This window comes from Euprymna scolopes, chromosome 1 (assembly GCF_053919585.1).
Source record: "Euprymna scolopes isolate OS-2025 chromosome 1, ASM5391958v1, whole genome shotgun sequence".
NCBI classification, from domain to species: Eukaryota; Metazoa; Mollusca; class Cephalopoda; order Sepiida; family Sepiolidae; genus Euprymna; species Euprymna scolopes.
This window is the reverse complement of record NC_136482.1, coordinates 140539520-140559907: the sequence shown is the minus strand read 5'-3', so window position 1 is coordinate 140559907 and position 20388 is coordinate 140539520.

The window sequence follows — 20388 nt, the reverse complement described above, 5'->3', positions numbered from 1 at the left end:
ACATACTTTGCATTTGCCTCTATAATAATGCCTCTATAATGGTGCAAAAAAATAGATCCCTATTGTGGCATTTGAGTGCTTTGTGAGCCAATTTTTTTTTGCAGTTTTGTTCAAATATAATTTATTTCTAAAATTCTATCATTAATATTCAAATAATTTTAATGCAGCACGCTCATGCGCTTTTATGATAATTTTATAATTTCTAATATTATATGATTTTCAAAATTAGAAATGTCTTGAAAATAGGTTCACAAACATTGAAGCATCAAAATAGTTACGACTTTGTGTGCTGGTGTAGTTTAACACACAGACTATACCGTGATCGAAACTACTAATATTATAACCTACCAAGTAAAATAAAAAATTTCAATTAAAAATATACTTTTATATAAAGAAAATGCACTCGGGTTTCACGATTCCTCAAATTGGACTATTTCATGATAATTCAATTTTTTTTTTAATGAAATAATCGTCAAAAAGCACCCCGCCCCCACAAAAAAAAAACTGTACAATCTATGTGCAAGTAGCTTGTAAAATAAAGCACAGCTTGTTTGAATAGAAACCATATCAAGCATGTTTGAAGCTTCAGAGGAGACAACAAATGAATTTGATCAGCTTAACTTAAAATGATGAGCCAACAGATTACGTTTTTTACAATCAAATGTTCTAACATCCGTCCACAGTAGTTTCAAAATTGTAAAATAACTTAAAACCTAATTTTCAGTCAACTGCTACATCATAATGTAACAGAGAAAATCAAAACGGCTGCAGGCGTTAAATATTTCTCAAAATTACTTTAAACATTTCATGACTACCTGAAGATGAAATAATACATGATTTTAAACATGATTTTGTTTGTTATCTTTCCATAGAATAAAATATATCTGCTTCATTGGATGCATTTGAAAAAAAAAAAAAAATAACCAACAGATTACAGACAACCTTTTTCAGTTAAAATCCAACTATACAAAAAATCATGAATTCATTTACTGTGATTGAAATATTCTTTTCAGAAACGCAAAAGCATGCGTGTCACTTTCCTCTAAAATATTTTCAGTGAAATAGGATGTACTGTATGTTAGGAATTAGGCCAATTTCGAAAGCTATTTTAAAACCATAGGAAACGTACTTGGACATTTCTTCCTATGATCAATTTTTAGTTCTAAAATAACTACTACTGTTACTGATGCTTGTTTTTAAGCCTGATTCATGATGAGGATTTTTGTTGGAATTTGTTTCCCCAGCATCTTTCTATTAACAATTCTTTCTGGAAGGATATCGGGTACTTACGGGAGGTACCACATGAAGGTTGCCAACGTTCTTAAGTGAAAGTGCTTCTGTGGAACGAATTGGGTTCGAACTTGGCACAACTCAGGTTGACAGCCCGCATCGTTAACCACTGAGCCACCATCACCTCCCTGTTACTGATGCTGATGTTTTTGCTACTGATGATGTTAAAATTTCATAGTTGCTTTCTTCATTGAAGTAAAAGCTTTTAAAATAATCAAGTAATATGTAATATAGCAATTTCTGATGATAGATTAATTTTTTTATAAAAGTATTCAAGACGGGAAAAGAATTTGTAGCAGCTTTTTTTTTTTCAATAAAAATATTTTACTTAATAAAAATAAAATTTGTTGAATTTATAGAGTTGTGTTCTATTGTTGTTTATAAATTTTCTTTTATTAATGTTGGTTAATAATTTTCATAATTAAATTAGCTTGAAAGCAGAATCAGTTGTTGTTTGCTTCTTATTTGCATGTACAAAAGAATCTGTCTTATTACAAATACTGCATCAAGTTTGGACGAATTGCATCTTATGGTTTAGTGCTTTACGGCCGTGCTTAAGTAACGAAGGGAGGGGCATACAAAAATATTCTGTACAGATTCTGATTCAATTTGTGTATTAAGAAAAACTTTGTAGTGAAAGTGACATTGGTCAACTTTGGAATTGAAAAGAAATTGAAATAAAATGACACTTGGACCAAACACAATTTGAGGCACAGAGGGAGCCAATTAAGACGAATCTAAAGAAAATTGGAATATTTGACTATATATGAGAAAAAGAATAACTTATCCGGCCCCCAAATCAACAAAACAAAATTTAAAAAAATAATACACACACACACACACAGACACACACAGACACACACACACAAAAATTGTAGCAGCACTAAAATTAGTTGGTTCCACATAAAATAGTTTCAGAGTATGGAAAAACTGAGGATCGATAGCAGCATTCAGGTCAGGAATGGAAAGCACTGGAATATTGTGGAAGTTTATTGTCACTCAGATTCTGTGGGAGTGAGAAAACTTGGGGAACGCCACTGATTGCTATTAAGTTGGTGCAAAAATAATGTCTTTTTTGACATTAAACTTTAAGAGACCATAACTCCTTCCATAATAAACTTTATTAATCGAAATAAGAACCATTACAATTGATAAATTTTTGTCAACAAGAAACAAGTTTATTTATCCCATTAGCATAGAAATCCGGAGTTCTGAAAGTGATAAAGTCATTGAAGGCCGATTCAGCATCATCTCGGCTTTTGAAGCATTTTTTGTGCAGGAAGTTGTCAAAATGCTTGAAAAAGTGATTATTGGTGGGCGAGAGGTCCAGTGAATATGGCAGATGAGGCAGCATCTCGTAGCCCTATTTGTTCAACTTCTGCAGGGTCAGTTGAGCAACATGTTATGGAGGAGAATTGGTCCCTTCATATTGACCAATCTCGGGTACATACGTTGGAGTTTCTGGTGCATTTCATCACTTTGTCAGCAGTACTTCTTTGCCGTAATGGTTTCACCCTGATTCAAGAAGCTGTGATGGATGAGGCCAGCCGCATACCACCAAACAGTCGCCATAACTTTTTTTTGTGTGCAATTTCGACTTCGGGAAGTGTTGTGGAGCTTCTCCAGTATCCGACCATTCTGCTGAACATTGTCAGTTGTCGTAGAGGATCCACTTCTCATCACACGTAACAATCTGCTCGAGAAATGGGTTGTTTTTGTTGCACAGAAAGAGTGTAGAAGACACTTCAAAATGAGGATTTTTTTTATTATTGTTCAATTCATGTGGCACCCATTTATCCAACTTTTCTGAATTTCCTATTTGCTTGAAATGGCAAACGACTGTTGAGTGGTCGACCTCAAGTTCAACAGCAACTTCTCATGTGGTTTTGTGAGGATTGGCTTCAATTAAGACTTTCAAATGTTCGTGATCAACCACAGTTGGCCCGCTGCGACCGTCTTCATCTTCAAGGTCCTCGTCATCATTTCGAAATTTCTTGAACCACCGTTGTGCCACACGTTCGTTAGCGGTTCCTGGGCCAAATGCATCATTGATATCACGAGCTGTCTCGACAGCTTTTCAACCTAGTTTGAACCGGAACAAGAAAATCGTGCAAATTTGAATTTTGTCCATGCTGTTGAAAAGCTAGCAAAGAAATGAATGAAGTGATTGAAATCGGTAACGAATAACACGATTCGATAGAGCGAAAAACGCGCTTCAAAATTGATATATAACATGGCGATATATATCAATGAATAAATTCAGAAATCATATATAAAAGTAACATATGTGAGAAAACGATATTGTTTTTGCATCAACATACAAAGGGCTTGCAATAAGTAATGCCCCTGACCCACTTAATATAGAAGTAAAGCAACGAAACTTGGCACAGTTATTAGTCTTTATCTACATAGGAACCTCTCAGAGTTATGCATTTCTCCCATCGTTTGATGCAGCTCTGGAGATGGTTTTTGTAGAACACCCCAGGTTGCTCCTCCAACCACAACGTGAATTCAGAAATCAAGGCTGCATCATCTGGGAAACGCTTTACTTTCAAAAACAATTTCATGGCATGGAAAGAGGTGAAAGTCAGAGGGTGCAAGGTCAGGAGAGTAGGGAGGATGGGGAAGGATTTCATAATCACACGCCCATGCTTCTGATCTGGCAACATGCGAGTTGTGGACTGGAGTGTTGTCCTGCAGGAGGAGAGTACCTTTGCTGATCTTGCCCTGGCTCTTGATTTTGATAGCTTCCCTTAATTTCCTCAAAAGTGAAGCATAATAGGCTCCTGTAAGTTAGTACCCTTTGCCAGGAAATCTGTCATCACTACTCCAGTCTAGTCCCAGAAGACTGCGAGCATAACCTTGCCAGCAGAGGGCTGCACCCTTGCCTTCTTTGGAGGTGGTGAGTCCAAGTGCTTCCACTGCATTGACTGGGCTTTGGTCTCTGGATCATAGTGATAGACCCAGGTTTCATCCTGTGTAATCAGTCTTTTGAAAAACTTTGATTCATATTCTTGGCACATCTCCAAATTTATCCTCGAGCACTTGACGCGTTCTCGCTTCTGGAATGGTGTGAGCAACCTGGGAATCCATTTGGCAAACACCTTATGCATATGCAAATGGTCATGAATGATAGTTTCCACAGACCATGTATTAATCTTGACATCTTGGTGAATAGTAATGCGCCGATCTTCCAAAATGGCAGCCTAAACTTGACGGACAGATGCCTCATCAATGGCAGAAAGGGGGGGGGGCAGATCTGGGAGCTGTTTCCACAGACTTCCGGCCATGTTTGAATTCACGATGCCAGTGTTCATCAAAAGTTTCCTGTGGTGTGCATCCTTTCAAATACAAAAACCAGATCACTGCTCGACATTTAACAGGCTCCATTTCACACCTGACTCAGTTTAAACACCTGTAAAACAGAAACCACAATTAGTTCAGAGCTGTAATTTGCCACATAAGCCGTAGATATATAAATCATTGCACATGCAAAATTTCAGCTAGATCAAACAACTTGAAGTGGGTCATGGGCATTACTTATTGCACGCCCCTCGTAATATCAGCGATATATCTCTGCCAATGACTGGAGCAGAAACACGAATGGTAGTATATAATGAAACAGAAAATACTGGAAACCTGGGGAGACTTATCGTTTTGCTGATGAGAATAATCGTAGTATGTGAAAAAGGAGAAGGCAGTGATTTAAATGTTGTCAGATGGAAGTATTGTCTGCTAAACCAATGTAGCTGCTTACCAATTTTTTGATGATTGGAGACAGTTCCCAAATGGGTTATTAAATTGATGGACTACATTATTGTGATGTATTTGATATTTATTTGTTTTAATAATTAGAGAATGGGTTTTGATTTTATTGTTATAAATAATGAAGATTATGGTTTAACAAGGAAAATATACCATGTGGTTATTGTTTTGTTTCTAGGTTTTGTATTATTGATTATTACAATGAAAAATAACAAAACTCTTACCAATATTATTGTTTTCATGTTGAGAATCAGGATTATTTGTTTTAATTTTGGAATCAAAATATTGAGAAATCCATTATTAACTATCATCCATTTAATATGAGAAGTGTACATATGCCTAGGATATCTTATGTCCTCTGTTAAGGAATACATTTTATTGTATCTAATTTATATAAGACTAGCGGGGGTACCCGGTGTTGCCCGGTTGTTTGGAGGTGTGTGTAGGGGGGAGGGTAAAGTAAAGAATAAGCGAAGTAATAACCCTGTGTAAATATAAAAAAAACGATGTTAAACTTCTTTAAAAAATCGGCAAAACCAAAAAAAAAAAAAAACAGCAAACAAATGTAAAAGTTCTTTAACAAAGAAATTGGAAAAACAAAAACAAAAAGCATAAATGAGGGGAAAAATTGATGCACGTGCTCGGAAAAACAAAAACAAAAAAACACAGCGAAAAGCGAAAAAAAAAAATGGCATAAATGACCCATCGATTCGTACATGGCGCCTTTCACCCAGTATCCATTCCAGTTTTTTTAAGCAACTACAAAGTTAAGAAAGCCCAAACTGGTGTTCCTTCGTAACTGTCCCTTGTGAACGATCCCGCAATGGTTTTAAGTGGTGGCGGGGGGAAGGAGGAATTTATTAGAGAGAAAAGATTTTACCACTTTCATTGATTTTAACCGATTTTGGCAGTGAACTCTCACCAGAAAAAATATAGGAATCTACGATTATCGAGGAAGTAGGGAGGTAATAGGCCTATAACACACGTCAGATATTGTTCTGCAGTTAGTGCGTATTAAATTTGCATGAAATGTTTTGATTTTTAATCCTATTAAGGTCAAAATCAGAGGGGAAAAATGAGTTCATTTTATATATATATATATATATAGGGATATAGTTAAAACCAGAATTTCTTATTAATACTGAAATAGCAAACATGTATTTATTCATATCTATTAATACACCAAGGAATAGAAGTTTTCATTTATTATTTAATCACTAGTAGTAGTCACACAGACCATCATCAAAGATTTCTCTAAGAGAAAAAAATGGTGGCGTTCTCTGGGGTTTGAGTGACAACAAGTCTGCCCAGATTTCCAATAGTCTCTTTGATAATCTTTGAAGTTGAATTTGTGTAATCGCAACAGCCACTTACCATTGATTTTTCATTGGCAGTGATATTGGTCTTCCATGGAATTTGGTTGGCAATAAGCCTCTCCAAGGTCTCAATCCTCTTTGCACTCATCCAGCGGAGGTTAGGGTTAGGGTTAGGGTTAGGAGGTCTGGCTAATGCTTTCACTTCTCTGCCATTCCATCTTTCCTTGACCCTCCTTACTTATTTCGTGTGGTGTCAGTTTGTTGGTCCCTCCCTGTAGAAAAGGTCCCAGTTGAGAGTGAAGAAATTAATGTTTTTAGCCAATTTTTCAGTATTTGTCGTCTGAATGGTCGAGCTTCAAAACGATACTGATCTTGTGAAAATCCGTCACTTATGTCGAAAGTTTTAGGCAGACAGGCAAACATACATACATAAATTTATATATTGGTAGCTCAAATTTCCGAACCAAACCGATAAAAAAAACTTGCCGTATCTCTGAATACTCTTTATGTAAAATTTCAAATGTTTAGACCAGAAATTGTCTGAGTAATTTGGTAGAGACCGCAGAGGTCAAATTTTTTAAAACTTTGACCCCTATTATGATCTCTTAAAATTTATTGTTTTGGGTTCAACTCAAGTTATTAACTTAGATCCATGTCCAAGGAATCTATATCTAAAATTTCAAGAGTTTATACTCAAAATTGTCGGAGGAGTTTGGTAGAGTTCTCAAAGGTCAAATCGTTAAACTTTGACCCCCTTAACAGCCAAATTTCTGACCGAAAATGGATTACAAAGATTTTCCCAAATCTCAGTACCCTGTATATCAAATTTCGAGTCTATAGACTGAAAATTGACAGAGTTATTGCGTATGGAAATGTACAGACAGACACACACACACTTTCACTTTTATAGATATATAGATAGACTTCGTGAACTACCATAGAGAGAAGTTGGTAGAGACCGCAGACGTCAATATTTAAAAAATTTTGACCCCAATTTTGACCCCTTAACATTTTTTGTTTTGGACTCAAATTCAATTAAAATATTTGATCCATGTTCAAGTAACCTACATCTAAAATTTCAATTGTTTATACCCAAAATTGGCGAAGGAGTTTGGTATAGTCTGCAAAGGTCAAATCTGTAAACTTTGTCCTCTAGCCAGCCAAATTTTCTCACAAAAACTGATTACAAAGCTTGCTGCATACCGTTTATGTGATATTTCAAATGTTTAAACCAAAAATTCGCTTAATACTTTGCTAGATACCGCAAAGGTAAAATCGTTTGACATCTGACTCTTATGGAGCCAATTCTAAGCAAAACAACGATTAAAAAGCTGGCCCTATGCCTAAATACACTTTATGTAAAAGTTCAAATGTTTAGACCAAAAATTAGGTGAGTAATTTAGTGGAGACTGGAGAGGTCAATCTTTTTTTAAACTTTGACCCCAATTATGACCCCTTAACGTTTATTGTTTTGGGTTCAAATCAAATTATAAAGTTAGATCCATGTCCAAGTAACCTATATCTAAAATTTCAAGTGTTTAGACCAAAAATTGTTGGAAGAGTTTGGTAGAGTTCTCATTGAAATTTGACCCCTTAACAGCCAAATTTCTGGCTGAAACCCGAGTAAAAAGATTTTCCCAAATCTCATTACCGCTTATTTCAAAGCTTGAGTCTGTAAACCGAAAATTGACAGAGTTATTTGGTAGGGAAGTGTACGCAGACAGACAGACAGACAGACAGGCATTTTCACTTTTACAGATATATAGATAGAGTGATATAAAAGTTAGAATTATTCAAAATTCAGGTACTTGTAATATGTTTGCATATTCTTATAGCAAATCATCCTAAATCTTATTTAGACGAAAAAAAAAATTATTTGGTTCAAAAAAATATTTTAATGTTTTAGTGATTGAAACAAAAATTACAGTGTAGGTTTGGAAAATGTTTCATTTTAAATTCTATTAAAAACAGTAGAAAATTTTTCATGTTATTCTGCTTTTCATATGATAAAATTCAAGCTTTTATCTTTCTGAAAAAAAAAAGTTGCTTAAAAATACTAGATTTTAATAGATTTTAACTTGTTTAAAAAAACAAAAAAACAACAATTTTGTTTTTCTTTCACTTTTTGGCTGTGCTTTAATTTTAACACGGCACCAAATGCCTGTGTATCACCAATTTCTATGAAATTGTTAGGTGAAATCCCAACTCTTAAGAAACAGCCTCCCCTCCCAAGTTAAGAGTGTGTTTCTAACATCTGTTCATGTAATATTCTGTATAGATTTATTTATTTATTAAAAAGGGAAAAATTCAGATCTGAAATGGTTTTCAAATGTGCACTCCCAGCGGAGATTGGACTTTGCACACAAACATGTTATTAAAGGAAAGCTCCGTTTTCTATTAGTTATACTTTTATTTAGTCTTCCTATCGACTGGCCTCCCAACACGGGAATAGTTTGGCACAAGGTAGATTTTTCGTGTGGGGAAATGAATAGAAATTAAAATTGCCTCAGTCTGGAAGGATTTCTCCTCCATTGATCGAGGACAGAAAAGATACAGTGTAGTATCAGAACAGGAACTACATTTTGCTTGTAGCCCCGTAAAAAGTAGACATAAAATAGCCCGATAACAAAAGCCTGTATACCACCATTTAATTGTTAGGTGAAAGACTATAAAGGCATTTGTTTTAAAGGAAAGGTCCGTACCATTATATATATTAATGTTTTTTTTTGTTTTTGTTTTTAAATAATGTGCATCGACTATGTGAACGTTACCTCAAAAGAAAAGTAAATAATAAATAGTTTAGTTAATTGTAATCACCCAAAAGAAGTGAGTTCAGTTAGTGAGAGGGGAATCTATCACTATACTTCCCCTTAAACGCATCAATTGAAAATATATTAAGTACGAGGGGCGTGCAATAAGTAATGCCCCTGACCCACTTCCCATAGCATTAGAGCAACGAAACTCGGCACAGTTATTAGTCTTTATCTACATAGGAACCTCCCAGAGTTATACATTTCTCCCATCGTTTGATGCAGCTCTGGAGACCGTTTTTGTAGAACACCTCAGGTTGGTCCTCCAACCACGACGTGACTTCAGAAATCAAGGCTGCATTATCTGGGAAACGTTTTCCTTTCAAAAACAATTTCATAGCCGGGAAGAGGTGAAAGTCAGAGGGTGCAAGGTCAGGAGAGTAGGGAGGATGGGGAAGGATTTCATAATCACACGCCCGTGCTTCTGATCTGGCAACATGTGAGTTGTGGACCGGAGCGTTGTCCTGCAGGAGAAGGATAACTTTGCTGATCTTGCCCTGGCTCTTGATTTTGATAGCTTCCCTTAATTTCCTCAAAAGTGAAGCATAATAGGCTCCTGTAATTTAGTACCCTTTGCCAGGAAATCTGTCATCACTATTCCGTTCTAGTTCCAGAAGACTGTGAGCATGACCTTGCCAGCGGAGGTGGTGAGCCCAAGTGCTTCCACTGCATTGACTGGGCTTTGGTCTCTGGATCATAGTGATAGACCCTGGTTTCATCCTGCGTAATCAGTCTTTTGAAAAACTTTGATTCATCTTCTTAGCACATTTCCAAATTTATCCTTGAGCACTTGACACGTTCTCGCTTCTGGAATGGTGTGAGCTATCTGGGAATCCATCTGGCAAACACCTTATGCATATGCAAATAGTCATGAATGATTGTTTCCGCAGTATCAATCTTGACATCTTGGGCTATTTGGTGAATAATAATGCGCCGATCTTCCAAAATGGCAGCCTCAACTTGACGAACAGATGCCTCATCAATGGCAGAAGGGGGGGGGAGCGACCAGGTCTGGGAGCTGTTTCCACAGACTTCCGGCCATGTTTGAATTCACAATGCCAGCGTTTTACCGTGGCCTTCGTTATAAAGATGGCCGGCCAGCTGAAAAAATGACGTCATCGCCGAGGTCCCAACAAGCAAGATATGTGGAACTCTTAGACTGTCAATAATGAACAGTAATTTTTACAGACAGCGTTACAAAACTTCAAAATTGGATTAAAATAAAGAAATAAAGAAAGAACACGATTTATACTGAAACTCATCTAATATTAATAATAAAAAAATAATTTAAAAAAAAACACAAGTTATTTGTTTAAGTATATTATAAGCAATTGAATATTTCGTTGTATTATAGATTTTAAAGATTAGAATGCGTTCTTTAATTACTTATAAATTACATTTTAAAAAAGTGAAGGAACACGATTTGATTTGAAATAAACTTGAAGTTTATTTAATATAATTAAATGAAAATCATGCATGTAAGATTATGAATATTTGAAGCAGAACACAAGCAAAACATTTGATATGAGTTAAGACAATAAACAAATATTAAAATTAAACTTTTTTTTAAAGCAAAATGAATATTTTTTTTTAAATCAAAATGAATATTTTTTAATCAAAATGAACCACAATATTTTTTTCAAAATCAAAAACAATATTTTTAATAAATTCATGAAATATTGCACAGTAAAAAAATTAACCTAAAGAAAAAATCATGTTTCTTATTTAAGATTATTTCACCACATAACAAAAATAACATGCAAAATCATTTTTTTATATCCATATTTTCAGTTTGTTAAAATACGTGGGTTTGTATTACTGTACACATAGATTCGAAAAAGTTGTCAAAAAAACAAATATATAACAAATAAATGTTATCAAAGGCAAGATAAGTTACTTTTCTACCAAACTGGATATATTTTTCGTGTTTTTATTCAATGTAACATGTTTATTCAGCTCGAAAAACATAGTGTTTACCGATGTATTCGAAAATTCCAGATGGCGTCTGATTCTCTCTTTAACACGGTAAGTTTGGGAAGAGGTGTTATAAATACAAAACCGGATAAAATACTGTTAAAAACTCGCTCAATATATGTTACCGTGACATAGGTTGACTATATAAAAGCCAAGTACGTCCAAGGATGGAATACTGTTGCCATATCTGGGCAGGAGCTGCTAAAAACAGCCTATCCTGCCTTGACAGAGTACAAAATAGACTTCGTGGCTTAGTGGGGGATGCCCTTTTCTCTACCCTGCAACCTCTCTCCCACAGAAGAGACGTTGCGAGCCTGTCCTTGTTTTATCGTTATTTCCATGGCAGATGCTCGTCTGAACTCCAATCTCTGGTCCCCCCTCGCCAATCTTTCACGAAAAACACCCGTCTAGCTGAATCCACTGTGAAAAATTTCCCCCACTCTATATCTGTGCCTAAATCAAAACGCAGATTCCATGAACAAAGCTTCTTTCTTAGAACTGCACGCCTGTGGAACTCTGTTCCGTCTGCCTGCTTCCCTCCGGACTACAACTTGGATGTCTTCAAGTCCAACGTTAACAAATTCCTAATGAACCGCCCCCTTTAGTAAACATTTCAGCAAATCTCCTCACTAACGTAATGTACTTGCAATAACCCTTATCCCTGAGTGGCTTCCGGGCCTTGATAAGTGGTGATCACTGTGTAAAAAAAAAAAAAAAAAAAAGAAAAAAAAAACATATATTCGGCGGGTTTTTAATAGTATGTTGTATAGTTTTTTATTTATAACACCTTATCCCAAACTTACCGTGTTAAAGAGAGAATCAGACGCCATCTTGAATTTTCGAATACATCGGTAAACACTATGTTTTTCGAGCTGAAATGTTACATTGAATAAAAACACGAAAAATATTTGGTAGAAAAGTAACTTATCTTGCCTTTGATAACATTTATTTGTTATATATTTGTTTTTGACAACTTTTTCGAATCTATGTGTACAGTAATACAAACCCAATTACGTTAATGAAATGAATTGTACTTATTTACTATGCCTCCCCACGGGACAGAGTTAGACACCAGGGTCGTTTTTTAACGTGGAGAAAAGGTACAAAAATAAAAATTGTCTCAGTCGTGAAGGATTTCTCCTCCACCGAAAGAGAACAAGAAATAGAATGCAGCATCTGGAGAACAGATACTACACTTTGATCTGGTCCCGAAGGCCAAGACTGTTTAAGACCACGAGTGAACGCGCTTTTTTTTTTTTTTTAGTTTAGTTATATATATATATATATATATATATATATATATATATATATATATATATATATACATATATATATACATATATATATACATATATATATATATATATATATATATATATATATACATATATATATACATATATATATACATATATATATATATATATATATATATATATATATATATATATATATATATATATATATATATATATATATATATATATATATATATATATATATATATATATATATATATATATATATATATATATATATATATATATATATATATATATATATATATATATATATATATATATATATATATATATATATATATAAAAAATAAGTATTTTTAAATTTTATCTTTCTAGCTTTAAAAAAAGTTTAAAAATTTTATCAGCCGGCATAATTTATTTTTAAATATTGAAAAATTTCAGGAAAATTAATTTTTGTTAGATTTTTAAACGTGTGTCAACAGCTTAAAAAAATCGTGTTTTAAAGAGTCGATGTTGTCTCGCATTTTCATTAGTTTTGTATGCTGTAAAAAATTTTTTTTTAATATTAGCAATTTATTTGAAGCTTCTTCTTTTGAGTGGTAGAACATTTAGGATGATAATATTGAATTAAATTATAGTTACATCGTGTTAAATACAGGGGGGGAGCACGTTAAAACTTACTTTGCTGAATGGAGATGGTGTAAAATCTTTTTTTTTTTTTTACTGCATTATAATTCTTTATCTTTCGGAAATGAAAATACTGTCACTTTTTGGTCCTTTACGATAATTTCCTCAGCAAGTTGGAACGATGCACCGTGAAGGCATTTTAATAAAAAAAAGAAATATTACACTGACTTCAAGACGTTACGAATGCCTACCGGTGACGTCAGCAGATTAAATTATTTTTGCTCACCGGCCATCTTGTCTTTTAAGACGGTCTTGGTTTTACAAGGTCATATGATGGGGCATTATGACCATAAGTTTGTTTCATTTAATCAAAAGTCTCCTGTGGTGTACGTCCTTTCAAATACAAAAACCGGACCACAGCTCGACATTCAACAGGCTCCATTTCACACCTGACTCAGTTCAAACACTTGTAAAACAGATATCACAATTAGTTCAGAGCTGTAATTTGCCACATAACCAGTAGAGATATAAATCATTGCACATGCAAAATTTCAGCTAAATCAGACAACTGGAAGTGGGTCATGGGCATTACTTTATTGCACGCCCCTCGTACAATACTTAGTATTATCATCATTTTTTTTTTAATGGAGAGTAGACAGTGCATTGGGGATCGTCAGTTTTCGATACTCTCACTTCTCCTAATTTGTCACACAGTCCTCATTTTTAATGAGTGATTTTTCTGACAAAGGAAGAAGAAAAAGCTGTCTTCTAGGCTGGCAGTTTTTTGCATGAACAGTCGCCAGAGATGTCGGAAATTTTCTGTTTCTATGTCTTTCCTTGTGGCCATGTAAGTCAATAAGGGTGCTGGAGGTATACGTTATAACTGGGCTAACGTTATCCGAACCTTGGATTAACCACTAAGGAAGCTGTCCTATCAGCAGGTGCAAAGTACTGGTGTTGCTGTATTGCCATTTGGTGAATGGATTCTGGACCATGCAGTAGCTTCTGGTGGGGCTTCTCGATGCCATATTAGTGGGTAATTATTACGGCTTTACCTTACCATGTGCTACAAATATATATATATATATATATATATATATATATATATATATATATATATATATATATATATATACTTCTTCGTTTCTTTTTCTCTCTTACTTTCCTTTTCTGTCCTGCTCTAAGCAAGTCTGTTGACCTATTCCACAAATCCCAAAACTCCATCATGAAAAGTTTCCAGAAAAAATACACAATTAACTTCCAACGTAGATGCCTACTACGATGTCTCCTCCAATATCAGGGGTCTATGTCCCAACCTTCCAGAAGTTGAAACCCAATTACGGGAGACTAAACCAGATCTATTATTCCTAAGCGAAACTGGCATTGGACTGACTATTTCCCTAGATGAGTTTGTAATTAAAGGATAATCTAACATCCAAAGCTGATCCCCAAGTTCGAGCATATCTGAGAACATTGACCACATCCTGTCTGCTCATCCTTTGGCTAACATTCACGTCTGTGGAGACTTCAATGTTCACAATGTGGAACCCACTCAAACAAGACAAGGGGAGGTTCTGTTATGATTTCTCCACTGCTTATGACTTCACTCAGATTGTTCACGAACCCACCTGTCTGCCCGACACTGACGGTCGCTCTCTGCCTCAGTCTGGAAGGATCTCTCCAAGTCTCCTAGACCTTTTTCTCACAACTTGCCCTGAGCTATGTTCATCTTCCATTCTGTCTCTACTAGGATCTTCCGACCATTCTGTTGTATCAGTTAAGATAAAAACAAAATGTAATAAGTCCTCAGACGTACTTCTCCATCGTACAGTATATCGATACACTATGGCTGACTGGGATAGCTTCCATACATTTATATCAGATCTACCTCTGCATTCCATGTTTAAAAAGGATGTGTTCTCTATAGTGTCAGACTTGATGGAATGATTAATTGTAGGTATCAAATGTTCAAAAAAATTCCAGCAACTGTGGTTCTCTCCATGTGCTGCTGCCATTGCACACAGACACCACTTTTTCCATTGCTTCCAATGTAATAGATGTTCTGAGACTAAAGCCGCTTCCAGGATTGCCAGCAACCACTGCAAAAGTGTAATAAAGAATGAAGGAGAGTTGTATGTTCAGTCCATCAAGTCTAAAGTAGTTGAGCCATGGCTTGGTTTCCAACAGTTTTGGCAAATAGCAAACATGGTCCTGAACAGAAGTGTGTACTCTATCTCAACTATTATTAATGGACCTGAGGTAATCTCATCACATCAGACAAAGCCAAACTCCTTGCCAAGAACTTTACAGCTAATTCTACCCTATGCGACCAAATCAGTGAATCTCCCCCCCCCCTCCGTATTTCCTCCTGTCTCAGAAAACATGCTATGCAACATACAAATATCTCTGTGTGATGTTGCCAAGCTAATCAAAAACTTGGATTCCAGTAAAGAAACTGGCCCTGACGGCATTCAAATTGTGAACTTGTCTCTGTTTTATGGTTATTTTCATGGCAAATTCTTGTCTGAGCTCCAATCTATGGTCCCCTCACCAAACTTTCACGAGAAACACTTGTCTAGCTGAAAACACTATCAACAATTTCCCCCACTCTTTATCTGTGCCTAAACCTAAACATAGATTCCATGAGCAAAGCTTCTTTCTTAGAACTGCATACCTGTGGAACTCTCTTCCGATTGCCTGCTTTCCAGCTGATTACAATTTGATTGTCTTCAAGTCCAATGTAAACAAGTTCTTGATGAACCGTCCCACTAAAGTAATCCAATTTACAAAATTCCCACTACTTATGTTTAGACGCTATAATCCCATTGACTACTGTACACCCATTAACCCTTATCCTCAAGTGGCCTCCAGGGCCTTGATAAGTGATGACTCCTATGTAAAAAAAGGGAAGTTTGTATTTTAATTGTTAAATTTTCTTATATTTGTTTATTTAAGCACAACCGAACTGAAAATGTTAATTGTTAAATAAAAGTAAAAAAACATGTGAAGATGTAAAGATGTATTACAGTAAATAGAAGTGTAAAAAAATAATAAATGAAACAAAAGCTTCAAATACTAAACGAACGAAAAAAAAAGAAAATGTAAGTAAATCAGTTACCTATGTTGACACGGGAAGACCTCTGTTGTACGTGACGAAAGTCAAAGGTGTTTAGTCATCGAATTTGGCAGCAGTAAGTGTGCAAAAATGTGTAATCTTGTTCTTTGACTAAAAGGGTATACTGTCTGAGAGATTTTGTACTGAATTTTTGGGGCGAGAATGACGTGTATATGTACCGGGCAACACGAGTAGAAAATGCGTGTTGCTATGGGTGTATGAGAAATGTTTGTCAGGTTTGTGGCACCATATTGGAGCGAAACGTAACTGGTTTTCCCACCGTTTGTTATTACAACAGAATCGGCGTGCCAATCAGATCGCTAGGAAACTTATGAGGGGAAGAGCAAGGGACCCGTCATTGTTTCCGTGTATTTTTAGGTGCATTAGATGTATCGAAAGTATAAGGATAGGTAAGCTTCAAAGAAATTAAGAGTGGTCATCGTTTAGTGTGAAGTTTTTGCCCTTGGTGTATGATGGGTTGGGATGAGGAGTATTTATTTAGAAAGGGGCTACTCTGCGACTCCCTCTGAACGTTACTTGCATGATAGAGTGAATGCGGATGAAACAAAATAAGGAATGTACGGTAGCGATTCAAAGCAAAATCGATGGAGAAATGATGCGGACATATTATGATTTTTTACTAATATAAATATTAAATTCAATATTCAATTAATGATTTGCATTAAAATTGATCCATAGTTATAATACACTAATTAAACAAGGTTCCTTGAATTTGTATTTCTTTTTAAGAATTATTAAATTTTAAACATGTTTTATACTCAAACTTCATAAATTTTTATCAACATTGGAATAAGGATTATAGACATAGGGTTTATTATTATTATTTTGATTTTAATCTTTCTCAAGTGACGTAAATTGTGTAAGACTATTCTTCTTGGTGACTTAATTTCACCCATCTGGGATTGGTATTATTCTAGCTAAATGTGAGCATGTTTAACTGCACATACATGGTTATGTGTAGAGGAGAAGATATCTCAGAATGATTTTTTGCATGTCAAGCAAGTAGATTTCTTTATTTTCTAAAAAATGTATATTTTTTAATGAATGTCATACGCTCTACCATACTTACATTTGAGACTGACGTGCTGAGCAATCCTGAACTGTATGAACTTAACATTTGCACAAAATAATAAAGACAGCCTGTACAAATTTATTATTTATTAATGTGGAAGACAGTTACTTTACTCCTCTAAAGGGATCCAAGGAGAGTTTGTTTTTTTTTGTTTTTTTTTAAATAAGTGAATTAAAAATTTTTCTCATAAAGAATGATCATTTAGAAGTAAGGATAGGCAACAAAAAACTTGTTTTGAAATTCATTTCAAATGACTTACAAAATGCATTGTTGAAATCATTATGCAAAGGAAGCAGTGTTCTATTCTATCCTAACTTGCATTTATAATTCATATTTTAACTTTATTTTTTCACATCCTTTTTCACTCAGTTGATTTATTATTTCCACATTATAAAAACGTATTCTCTGTACATTCATATTTACAAAGGAATAATACACATTTTAAAATTCGTATCGTGGAATAACGAGACATCTTTTCTTTTTTTTTTAATTGTATATAAAATTATTTTCCAACCGGAAAATCGTATACAAAATCACTTTCCAACCAGAAGACCATATAAGGTATTTTATGACTAAAGGGGAAGTGCTCACACCGTTCTTGAATGCTTCTGCACATGCCGGCCACATAGACAGCTAATTTCAAAGACGTCAACAAATGACTGGATGGAGAGAAGCTGATATTGCAAGATATTAAGCATTCCCAAGGCAAGGTCTTTATTTGGTCTTCAGGCTCGTAATTCCAAAGACTTGAGTATTCATTTTTTTTTTTTTTTGCGAACTGTTATCCTCATCTTCATAGTTGTTGTCGTCTCACCACGTTTTGGCCAACTAATCCTCTGCTTTGGGTAGGATTGAAACTGCTATCTTCAGACAATGCTCATCTGGAACCGTAGATAAAAATAAAATAATATATAATTCCAAGGACTTGTCTGTAAATGTTTACAGCCATTTAAGATCCCAGAAACCTACTTCTGTCATGGTCTAGGATGCTGTTGCATAGGATAGGACCAAATATCCTTTGCTTGTCATCGATTAAGAAGTCAAGCTTATTTGAATATGTTGCAGGAAAAGTCTTTGGTGCAATGAATCATTTGAGACCACTTTCATCTTTACTCAAGACGGAACATCAGCCCACATGAAGAATGTGACTCCAAGGTGGGACGGGCCATTTTTAGGGCATTTTAGACAAAACAATGTGGCCTTCCTCAAGTCCTGACTAATTCTAGGGACTGCGTAGAAAATGAAGTTTCAACTTATCCGTACCCAATGAAGGCAGTTGTTCATTCTGCTTAGGTGAAGTTGAACAAAAAAGTGGTGCGACGTTCTTATGTTTCAATAACAAATCATGTTGAGAAAATGATCAAAGCAAAACGTTCGAACTTTGATATGTTACTTTGTTTCTGAATAGACCTTTAAATGATTTCAAACTTTGATATGTTACTTTGTTTCTGAATAGACCTTTAAATGATTTCAAACTTTGATATGTTACTTTGTTTCTGAATAGACCTTTAAATGATTTCAAACTTTGATATGTTACTTTGTTTCTGAATAGACCTTTAAATGATTTCAAACTTTGATATGTTACTTTGTTTCTGAATAGACCTTTAAATGATTTCAAACTTTGATATGTTACTTTGTTTCTGAATAGACCTTTAAATGATTTCAAACTTTGATATGTTACTTTGTTTCTGAATAGACCTTTAAATGATTTCAAACTTTGATATGTTACTTTGTTTCTGAATAGACCTTTAAATGATTTCAAACTTTGATATGTTACTTTGTTTCTGAATAGACCTTTAAATGATTTCAAACTTTGATATGTTACTTTGTTTCTGAATAGACCTTTAAATGATTTCAAACTTTGATATGTTACTTTGTTTCTGAATAGACCTTTAAATGATTTCAAACTTTGATATGTTACTTTGTTTCTGAATAGACCTTTAAATGATTTCAAACTTTGATATGTTACTTTGTTTCTGAATCGACCTTTAAATAATTTCAAACTTTGATATGTTACTTTGTTTCTGAATAGACCTTTAAATGATTTCAAACTTTGATATGTTACTTTGTTTCTGAATAGACCTTTAAATGATTTCGAACTTTGATATGTTACTTTGTTTCTGAATAGACCTTTAAATAATTTCAAACTTTGATATGTTACTTTGTTTCTGAATAGACCTTTAAATGATTTCGAACTTTGATATGTTACTTTGTTTCTGAATAGACCTTTAAATGATTTCGAACTTTGATATGTTACTTTGTTTCTGAATAGACCTTTAAATGATGTCAAACTTTGATATGTTACTTTGTTTCTGAATAGACCTTTAAATGATGTCAAACTTTGATATGTTACTTTGTTTCTGAATAGACCTTTAAATGATTTCAAACTTTGATATGTTACTTTGTTTCTGAATAGACCTTTAAATGATGTCAAACTTTGATATGTTACTTTGTTTCTGAATAGACCTTTAAATGATGTCAAACTTTGATATGTTACTTTGTTTCTGAATAGACCTTTAAATGATTTCGAACTTTGATATGTTACTTTGTTTCTGAATAGACCTTTAAATGATGTCAAACTTTGATATGTTACTTTGTTTCTGAATAGACCTTTAAATGATTTCAAACTTTGATATGTTACTTTGTTTCTGAATAGACCTTTAAATGATTTCAAACTTTGATATGTTACTTTGTTTCTGAATAGACCTTTAAATGATGTCAAACTTTGATATGTTACTTTGTTTCTGAATAGACCTTTAAATGATGTCAAACTTTGATATGTTACTTTGTTTCTGAATAGACCTTTAAATGATGTTTTCTTTAAATTTAACTTTTTCCGTGAGGTAAATATTTTGGGATCACCTTACACAACTAAAATTATGATTTACTTATTTATATAAATGAAAATATTTTAAAGAAACTGGCCCTGACGGCATTTAAAATATAAATGATAAATATAATGATGAAGACTGAAGGATCGTTCGAAAATTATGTACTTGTAAAAAGAGATTTTTTTTTCATAATATTATTTTGTATTCTTGCACGTCACCAATAGAAAACGAATAAAGAAAAGTTATAAGCTTTTATACTTTTGGTATTCTTTTTTTTTCTTTTTTTTTTTTTTGTACATTTTCAT